The sequence below is a fragment of the Myodes glareolus genome, chromosome 8, assembly GCF_982192425.1.
Source record: "Myodes glareolus chromosome 8, mMyoGla1.1, whole genome shotgun sequence".
In the NCBI taxonomy this organism is placed as follows: Eukaryota; Metazoa; Chordata; class Mammalia; order Rodentia; family Cricetidae; genus Myodes; species Myodes glareolus.
Window position 1 is genome coordinate 97551400 of NC_142033.1, and position 10118 is coordinate 97561517.

Here is a 10118-nt window from a genome sequence, read left to right on the forward strand (position 1 = left end):
CTTTGGGCAGGTGAGAGCCCTCCTCCATCCTGCAGCCATTTGTGTCCCAGTGAAGGAGGCATGGGTCTTGGGGTTGGGAGAAGGCCTGGGTGTGTGGTGGGGTGGGATGCCACTGCTGCAGTCTCCAGATCATCGAACCACAGGCTGGCAACAGCACCAACCCCAGGGGCCCCGGCAGGATCTGCTGGTCTGGGAGGCGGTGCCCATTGGCGGAGGGAGCAGCAGCAGTGAGGTCCTCTTCTTCAGACCCTTCCAGCTCTTCCTCCTCCAGCTCTGCCATATGGGAGGCTGGTCAGTTGGGTTGAGCAGTCTCCTCCAGAGCCAGCTAGGTCCCTGCCCTGCCTGTCCCTGCGCTGCCAGCCACCAGCCACAGACCTGAGCGCTGGACTCCCCTGGCTGGGATCTTAGGGGCTGAGGGCTGCCAGAAGTTCCCTCAGCAGCAGCCCGTCCTCCTCAAGCTCTGAGACTCCCTGGGGCTGCATAGGCGGCTGAAGCAGGGAGCCCTGGTCCATGGCCAGAGCCAGAGCTGCCGCTTGGCATCGCACCAGTGTGCTGTCAATTTAGGAGTGTGGAGACAAAAGAGAATTTGTTGTTGAAGGATCTGAAAACATAAAGGAGACATCTACATCAGGCTAGACAGTACTCTTTATAGTTTCTCACTGTCTTGTCTGTAACAAAAATCCTCCCCTCCCAACTCTGTTCTAAAAAGAACTTTTGATAAGTGCACAGTATATCAGAATAAATATTTTGTACATATGAATGCTACTTCAATAGTATGTTCAATATAGTAGATAGTATCAGACATGCATTACTTAGTGAGGAAAAATTTTTCAAGAACTCTCACCACAAAATGGTAGATATTTGATAACTATCATGGTTTAGTTGTTACTCACAGTGTTTATAAACAACAAAACCAATTCAAACTTAATGTTTGAACTTAGATGTTTATAATAACTTATCACTTAAAGTAAATTATGGAGTTTTTGAGAGATGGCTCAGAGATTAAGAAGACCCATGTTTAATTCCCACAACACAGATGATGAACTACAATCATCCTAAATTCCTGTTCCTGGGAATATAATGTCCGCCTGTGGCCTCCATAGTCACTGAATATATATAGTGCACAAATATATATGTAGACAAAACACCCACATACCTAAAAATAAACCAATATTTAAATTAAAAAATTAATAAAATTTGTAGTGGAAGGAATATTTCAAAAGATAAAAGCAATTGCTTCTCTTACACAAGACTAAGATTTTGTCCCCAACATCCACATGGTGACTCACTCTTCTCCATACCTCCAGTTGCAGGATGTCCAACACCCTCTTATGGACACTGTGAGCATGAAGCCTGCACGTGGTGTACCGATAAGCAAGCAGCCAAGGCAGTCATGGTCATATATAAAAGTTTGTTAAAAGGAACAAGACAAAATAGAGACATAATGAAGATTTATAACTACATGGATAAATGTAGATTAGAACCAAAAAGAAAGTGGTAACATAGATATATGTAAATATAAAGGCTGGCATTCATGTAGATATAGCTATTGAGACAGGTAAGAGAGCAAGAGATACAGTTATCTCATGTAACCTACCAATCCTATGCAGTATCAAAGGTTTTTATCTTTCAATTACAAACTTTAAAGTGGGTACAGAGATGTGCGTAAAAATATGTGAATTTAAATGCAAGTTTGTTATTCATTTCTTTCTATACATATATCGTTTTAGTACTTTGCTACCTCTTTTTGTATATTGATTCTCAGAAGAGTTTGAGAGACTCTTCAATCATGTTTTCTATGGACATATCCTAAGATGTAAAACTTTTCTGAGTGCTCTTTTGACTTCTCTGTTTTTCAGACTGTTGATAATTGGGTTTAAAATAGGGGTAATGATCCCATATAGCATAGAGATGAGTCTGTCTCTAGCAGGACAATGTTGACTGGAGGATGGGTGGATAGAGGTAAATATGCTTGTGCCATAGAACAAGAAGACTACAAGAAGGTGGGAAGCACAGGTGGAGAAAGCTTTGCACTTCCCTTCCACTAACTGGATCTTCAGGATGGTGGTGAGAATGCTGTATATGAAAGAGATCAAAGTGATGAGAAAAGAACCAACCCTCCAAGTGCCTCTACCACTAAAACAAGCATTTCTGGCATGTAGGTGGATGAATAGCACAGGGCCACCACAGGTAGGATATCACAATAGTACTGGTTTACTCGATGGGACTTGCAGAAAGACAGACTAAAGGTAGACTTTGTGTGGAGAAAGGAGTTGAGAAACCCAGCTACCCAGGTCACCAACAACAGATGTACACAGTGAACCTTGGTCATGATGAGGGAATAACACAGAGGGAAGCATATGGCCATATACCAGGCATAAGTCATCACAACCAGCAAGAAAACTTCAGTCCCAGTTAAGGCCACCAGGAAATAGAGCTTCAAAGCAACCCAACAAAGGAAATGCTGTGATCTTCAGTCAAGAGATTCTTGACTATCTTGGAGTCAGTGGCTGATATATCTAGCAGGGACAGATTTGCCAACAGGTAAAACATGGGAGTTTGAAGCGTTCTCTCAGTCACTGTGGTCATGAGGATGACCCTGTTTCCCAGCAAAGATATCTGATACATGGTGATAAAGGCCACAGAGAGTGGATAGCACACCTCAAGGAGGTCAGAGAGCTCTATGAGTATGAACTGAGTCACTGTGTTAAGATTGTAGACGTCCATATTATATGTCCACAGTGATGTTTCTAAGGGAAGTGAAAGCAAAGAATGAATATTCAAGTGATTAATTAATGATCCCAGTGCTGAGAAAGTGGGAAAATAGCAGAATATGATAGAAGATGGATTGTCTTACTGCTATCATATTTACTATTATCTGATTATGGTAGATCATCTTTTACATGTGTTTTGATTTGTTTCGCAGGTATTTCATTGACTGTTTTGTATCTATGTTCAAATGGGAAATTGATCTGCAATTCTTTTATTTTGCATAGTCTCTATGTGGTTTTAGTATCGCAGTAACTGTGGCCTCATAAACTGAATCTGTCAGTGTTCCTTCTGTTTCTATGTTGTGGAATACTTTGAGGAGTATTGATCTTAGAAATTTTGGTACAATTCTGTGCTAAAACCATCTAATCCTGGAATACTTTCTGAGGGATGAGGGTTGGAAATTTCTTCTAATTCAGTAGGAGTTATGGGTACATTTAAATTGTTTATCTCATCTTGATTTAACTTTGTAAGTGGTACCCATCAAGAAAATTTTGCATTTCTTTTTACCTTTTTTAAACTTGGTGTAGTAAAAATATATCCTTATGATTTGTATAGCATGTCTTATGACTCTCTGGATGGCCTTGGTGGATTTTCTTGGTGGATATCTGGATTTTCCTTTTAGGCATTCTAGAACTCTGTGTATCCATACATTTTCTGAATATACAAAATTACCATCCCATATCGAGAGGAAATTCATTGAATAACTAAAGACACATTGAATATTCATCTCTTTCTTAATCATAGAGAATTCTTAAGGCTCTTCTTATTTCACAATTAATTAAGTGTTGATCTATTTTTCACATTACCTTCAACATTTGATTCATTCTCTTAAGTTTATTTTAATGCATATGTCACTATATACTTACTACCTTAGTCTAAATTAAGTTAGAATTATTCTATTGCACAAATGTCTACTTCAAATTTTCTATTCTATATTCATCATATTATTCAAATATGTATTTATTCATTAGTAGATAAAACTTTAATACTAGAAATAATCAAATATATAGGTAGTCACATCAACAATGAGTCAGGAATGTATGAATGAATTATATATTCTACTTGGAACAAATAAATATAGAAATGATTCTTGCCACGCCAGCACGGCAACTGTCATTCTTCTGAGCAAGGGACATCAGAATTAACATGCAACACAACTTCAGGTTCTGCAGAGAAGCCTTTATTCCACTTTCTCACACAGTATATATAGCCCTCAGCAGGGGAGGTCAAGATAGCAAAAGCAGGAAGCGCATCACCGTAACTCAGGTGCTTAGGGGTAAACATCCTTAGAAACATTGCTGAAAACAACAGATTGTTCCTGTTTTTGTTCCTGTTTTCAACCAACTTCAAGAGTGCAAAACAGATGAAGTGGGGGTGCGACAGCCTGTCCTCTAGGGACCCAACAATTCCCCCCTTTTTATTTTAAAAGCATGAGAGCCCCGTCTTAGGACTGCACCATTTTAAAACACAGCTTCCTGGGCTGTGCCGCTGGTACAAATGCAAGCTATTATGCATTTAAATGGCATTAGTGGGCCCAGATGTTTGTGTGACCACTCTGGATTGGGAACAAAGTACCTGAGACTATGCCTTTGACTCAGTGCTCCTTGCCTGAGCAGGCAGTGGGATCAGCATTACTAGGCATGACAAGCAGGAGAACATGGCAAATTTCTGCGGCCATACAGAGAGATGTTTCCAGGCTGCGCAGTGCTCTGTGTGGCAGATTTGGCTGTATGTGCTGCATGTTCATTCTCAGAGTTAAAGTGCTGAGTGCAGCTTCTGCCTGGTGGCCCCAGAGATAGCAGAAATGGTAGGTTCACCATTTTGAAATTGGAGAGAGGTGGAGCCAACATCCAGAGCAGCCACAACCAAGCTGCTTAGCATTTTAAAAGCTCGTCGAAACAGTAGAAAATTAAAGACAATGCAATAGGACAGATTCAGACATAAAAGACCTTTAAATGGGTCATACTGTTAGATAAAGTTGTAGGCTTGGGACAGAAGAAAAACAGTATAGAAAGTCATAAAATAAAATTAATGCTTTAAAAAAGGGTAAAGTCTTTAAAGACACAGAGTACAGATAATGATAGATTAAAAGGAGTAAAAAAATAAGCCACATAAAAATGGAAAATTCACAAAGAGTCTTGATTCTGTGTATTATTGTGTTTTCTTTAATATTTTTGACTGTGAAGGAACTAAGTACAGAGAGACATCTCTTTATATGGGCTGCCAAGATAAACCAGCATGTATATTATAAAGGTATCTTGACTTCAGAATTTGGGTCTAAGGATGTGATGCTTTGGAAAAGTGGTTCTTTTTTGTTTTCACAGAAGATGAGACCCTGTGGATTCCTTCTAGACCAATATGGTATGATAGACCATGCCCACCTGAAAGGTTTCCATAAACACCCTCAAAAAATTACTTCACTCAACTGGTGACTGAGATGAACCTAGCACATAGAATACACCATGAAAGACCTGATTAACAGTGCCCCCATTCACCACAAAGCAGTTTGGAGAGAAATAACTATGCCCATATTACCAAATGCTGCTTATAAAAGATCTTTTACATTTAAAGGGGGATATGATAGAGATATTAATAATTTACACTGGTATGGATTTGGTTTTATTGATGTAAATTTAAGGTCAATCTTGTTTTATATATATATATATATATATTTCTGCTCTTAATGAAGATATTGTGACTCTGTGTATTATTTAGAAATGTATTGTAAATATAGGTTATTAATTGATAATTATTGATAATAGTAAAGCTTGTAGTCATGTTAGTTACATTTTCTAGAAGTGCATAGAAATATTTTATATAGGCACTCTTTATATCTTTCAAAGACTACAGAATATGGCATTTAAAATGTTTTAATAACTTAGAGCTTTTTATGACAATGAGACACGTCTACTCCTGGCAGCACCAATCTACTTCAAGAGGAAGATGGGTATCGAAGAGGCTCCTTATGGAGTTGGTTAGCCATTTGGGCAAGAAACTGCTCTTGCTTGGACTGTGGCATGAACTGAATACAAAGAACCCACAGAGAGAGGACTGCTGAACTTGCCTAAAGGTGAGTTGATACTTCGAGATTCCTGATTCCTGAAAGAGTCTGCGAGACATTTTGCAGGATACAAAAGAAACTGAGTGAACTGTCCTTAAAATTTCCTGCTTCATGGAAAAGTCTGCAGGATACTGTGGGCCTGTAGGCTGAAGATGGATGCCCAAATGGTACAAAAGAACTTGGGGTGACTGTACAGGCAACAAGATGTCTCTGGTTTATCTCACTCAGGATGGTGTTTTCTACTTCCATCCATTTCCATGCAAAATTCAAGATGTCATTGTTTTTCATGCTGAGTAGTCCTCTAATGTGTAACTGTGCCACACTTTCTTAATCCATTCTTCCATTGAGGGCACCTAGGTTGTTCCCAGGTTCTGGCTATTACAAATAGTGCTGCTATGAACATAGTTAAACAAATGCTTTTGTAGTATGATAGCACATCTCTTGGGTATATTCCCAAGAGTGGTATTGCTGGGTCCTGAGGTAGGTTGATTACCAATTTTCTGAGAAACTGCCACACTGATCTCCAAAGTGGTTGTACAAGTTTGCTTTCTGGCCAGCAATGGCTGAGTGTTCGGCTTGCTCCATATCCTCTTCAGAATAGGTTATCATTGGTGTTTTTGATTTTAGTCATTCTGACAGTTGTAAGATGGTATCTCAAAGTTGTTTTGATTTGCATTTCCCTGATAGCTAAGGAAGTTGAACATGACCTGAAGTATCTTTTGGCCATTTGAAATTTTTCTGTTGAGAATTATCTGTTCACTTCAGTACCACATTTTTAACTGGGTTATTTAGAGTTTTAATATTTAGTTTCTTGAGTTCTTTATATATTTTGGAGATCAGTCCTTTGTCTGATGTGTGGTTGAAGATCTATTCCCATTCAATAGGCTGCTGTTTTGTCTTAATGACTGTGTCCTTTGCTTTACAGAAGCTTCTCAGTTTCAGAAGGTCCCATTTGTTCATTTTTGCTCTTATTGTCTGCGCTACTGGGGTTCTACCTAGGAAGTGGTCTCCTGTGCCTATGTCTTGTAGACTACTTCCCACTTTCTCATCTATCTGGTTCAGTGTGGTTAGATTTATATTGACATCTTTAATCCATTTGGACTTGAGTTTTGTTCATGGTGATAGGTATGGATCTATTTTCTTTCTTCTACAGGTTGACATCCAGTTATGCCAGCACCATTTGTTAAAGATGCTTTCTTTTTTCAATTGTATAATTTTAGCCTCTTTGTCCATAATCAGATGTTCATAGCATTGTGGACTAATACCCAGGTCTACGATTCAATTCCATTGGTCAAAGTTTCTATTTTTATGCCAATACCAAACTGTTTTGTATCAGTTTCATAAAAAGAGTTTGGCAATGACTGTTCTGTTTCTATTATGTGAAACACATTAAGGAGTATAGGTATTAGCTCCTCTTGGAAGGTCTGTCAGAATTCTGCACTAATACCATTTGGTCTTGGGCTTTTTTTGGTTGTAAGGTCTTTGACGACAGCTTCTATTTCCTCGTGACTTATAGGTCTGTTTAAATTGTTCACCTGGTCTTGATTTAATTTTGGTATATGATATTTAGCTCAAAATGTCCATTTCATTTACATTTTCCAATTTTGTGGAGTACAGGCTTTTGTAGTATGACCTAATGATTCTCTGAATTTACTCAGTGTCTGTTGTTATGTACCCCTTTTTATTCTGATCTTATTAATTTTCTCTCTCCAACTTTTGATTAGTTTGGATAGGGGTTTGTTAATCTTATTGATTTTCTCAAAGAACCAGCTCTTTGTTTCATTGATTCTTTGGATTGTTGTCTGTGCTTCTATTTTGTTGATTTCAGCCCTCAGTTTTATTATTTCCAATCTTCTACTCCTCCTACGTGAGTCTGCTTCTTTTTTTCTAGAGCTTTCAGGTGTGCTGTTAAGTCTCTAATGTGAGCTTTCTCTATTTTCTTTAATTGGGCACTTAGTGCTATGAACTTTCCTCTTTCATAATGTCCCATAGGTTTGGGTATGTTGTGTCTTCACTTTTGTTAAATTCAAAGAAAGCTTTAATTTATTTCTTTATTTCTTTCTTGACCCAGGGGTGGTTTTTTATTTTGTTTTGTTTTGTTTTTTGACTCTTCAGTTTCCATGAGTTTGTAGGCTTTCTGCGTGGAACTGTTGTTAAATTCTAGCTTTACTTCATGGTGATCCGATAAGACACAGGTGCTTATTGCAAATTTTTTTTCTCTGTGGATGTTTGCTTTGTTACTGAGTATGTGATCAATTCTCAAGAAGGTTCCATGAGGTGCTGAGAAGAAGGTATATTCTTTCTTGATTGGGTGAAAAGTTCTATAGATGTCTGTTAAGTCCATTTGATTTATTACATCTGTTAATTCTCTTGTTTCTCTGTTAGGTTTCTGTCTGTTGGACATGTACATTGGTGAGAGAGGAGTGTTGAAATCTCCTATTAGTTTGTGGGGTTTGATGAGTGATTTGAGGTCTAGTAAAGATTCTTTTACATAAGTGGGTGCTTTTATATTAGGGGCATAGGTATTCAGAATTGAGACTTCATCCAGATGAATTGTTTCTGTTATGAGTATAGAGTGTCCTTCTCCATATCTTCTGACTTATTTTGTTTGAAATCAATTTTGTTAGATATTAGGATAGCCACTCCTACATGTTTCTTAGGTTCATTTGCTTGGAAAACCTTTTCCCAACCCTTTACTCTGAAATATTGTTTCTCTTTGAGATTGAGGTGTGTTTCTTGTAAACAGCAGAATGTTGGGTCCTGTTTTCATATCCATCCTCTTACCCTGTGTCTTTTTATCAGTGAATTTAGTCCATTGATATCAAGCGGTATTAATGATCAGTGGTTGCTAACTCTGGCTATTTTTGTTTGATGAGAGTGTTTGTATGTTTCCCTTTTTTGAGTTGTGTTGGTGGAGGGTTGTCAAATGTCTGTGTTATGATGGGTGTTGTTGGCTTCCTTAGGTTGAGGTTTTCTTTCTAGTATTTTCTGTAAGACTGGGTTTGTGGATACGTATTGTTTAAATCTATTATTTGTCATGGAATATCTTGTTTTCTCCTTCGATGGTGAATGAACGCTTTGCTGGGTATAGTAGTCTGGGCTTGCATCCATGGTCTATTAGTGTCTGCAGCACATCTATCCAAGGCTTTCTGGCTTTCATGGTTTCCACTGAGAAGTCAGGTATAATTCTGATAAGTTTACCTTTATATGTTACTTGACCTTTTTTCTTTGCAGCTCTCAATATTCTTTTTATTATTCTGTATGTTTTGTGTTTTGATTATTATATAGCGAGGTTTTTTTTTATCCAGTCTATTTGGTGTTCTGTATGCTTCTTGTACCTTTATAGGAATATACTTCTTTAAGTTGTGAAAGTTCTCTTCTATAATTTTGTTGAATATGTTTTCTGGGCTTTTAAGCTGGAATTCTTCTCCTTCTTCTACCCCTATTATTCTTAGGTTTGGTCTTTTCAAAGTATCCCATATTTCCTGGATGTTTTGTGTTAAGAATTTGTTGACTTGCTGTTTTCTTTGATCAATGAGTCTATTTCTTCTGTAGTATCTTCAGTGTCGGAGATTCTTTCTTCTATCTCTTGTATTCTGTTGGTTGTACTTGTCTCTATAGTTCCTGTACATTTGCCCAGTTTTTCCATATCCAGCCATCTCTTGGTTTGTGTTTTCTTTATTACCTCCATTTCAGTTTTCAAGTCTTAAACTGTTTCCTTTACTTGTTTGATTGCTTTTATTGGTTTTCTTGGTATCTTTTAGGGATTTAATAATTTCTTCTAACTTTTTGTTTGTCTTCTCTTCCCTTTCTTTAAGGGAATTGTTTACATCCTGTTTAAGGGACTCAATCATTGTCACAAGGCTTCGTTTAAAGTTGAATTCTTCTACTTATTCTGGGTCAAGGTGTTGAAGTCTTCCTGTGCATCACTGGATTCTGGTGTTATTATGTTGCTTTCAGGTTGTTGGAGGAATTCTTACATTGGCACCTGCCCATCTCTTCCTCTCTGGATCCTCTCAGCACAGGAACAGGGACCTCTTGCCTGGCTCCCAGGAACTCATAGACAAAAAGGCAGGCTTGGGATGCAGGGTGGGGGAGTACAAAGAAGCTCCAGTGACAGGGATATTCTCACTAGCTCCCCAACATCTCAGGCCCTGAGTAGACTGATTTGGGGGAACCAAGAACCTCGCATATGATAAGGGGTGCTTGAGGGCAGGATGGAATGTGCTAAAGAGAACCAGCAGCCTGGAAACAATCCTTTCAATCAAAAACTATGAGAGGCCAT

The 10118-nt window shown here is 38.3% G+C and overlaps 1 pseudogene; it reads right to left on the bottom strand.

Annotated features, from left to right (window-relative positions):
* Nucleotides 1-1796: 1796 nt before the first annotated feature.
* On the bottom strand, nt 1797-2727 carry LOC148121228 (olfactory receptor 5V1-like; annotated as a pseudogene).
* Between the last annotated feature and the right edge of the window lie 7391 nt (nt 2728-10118).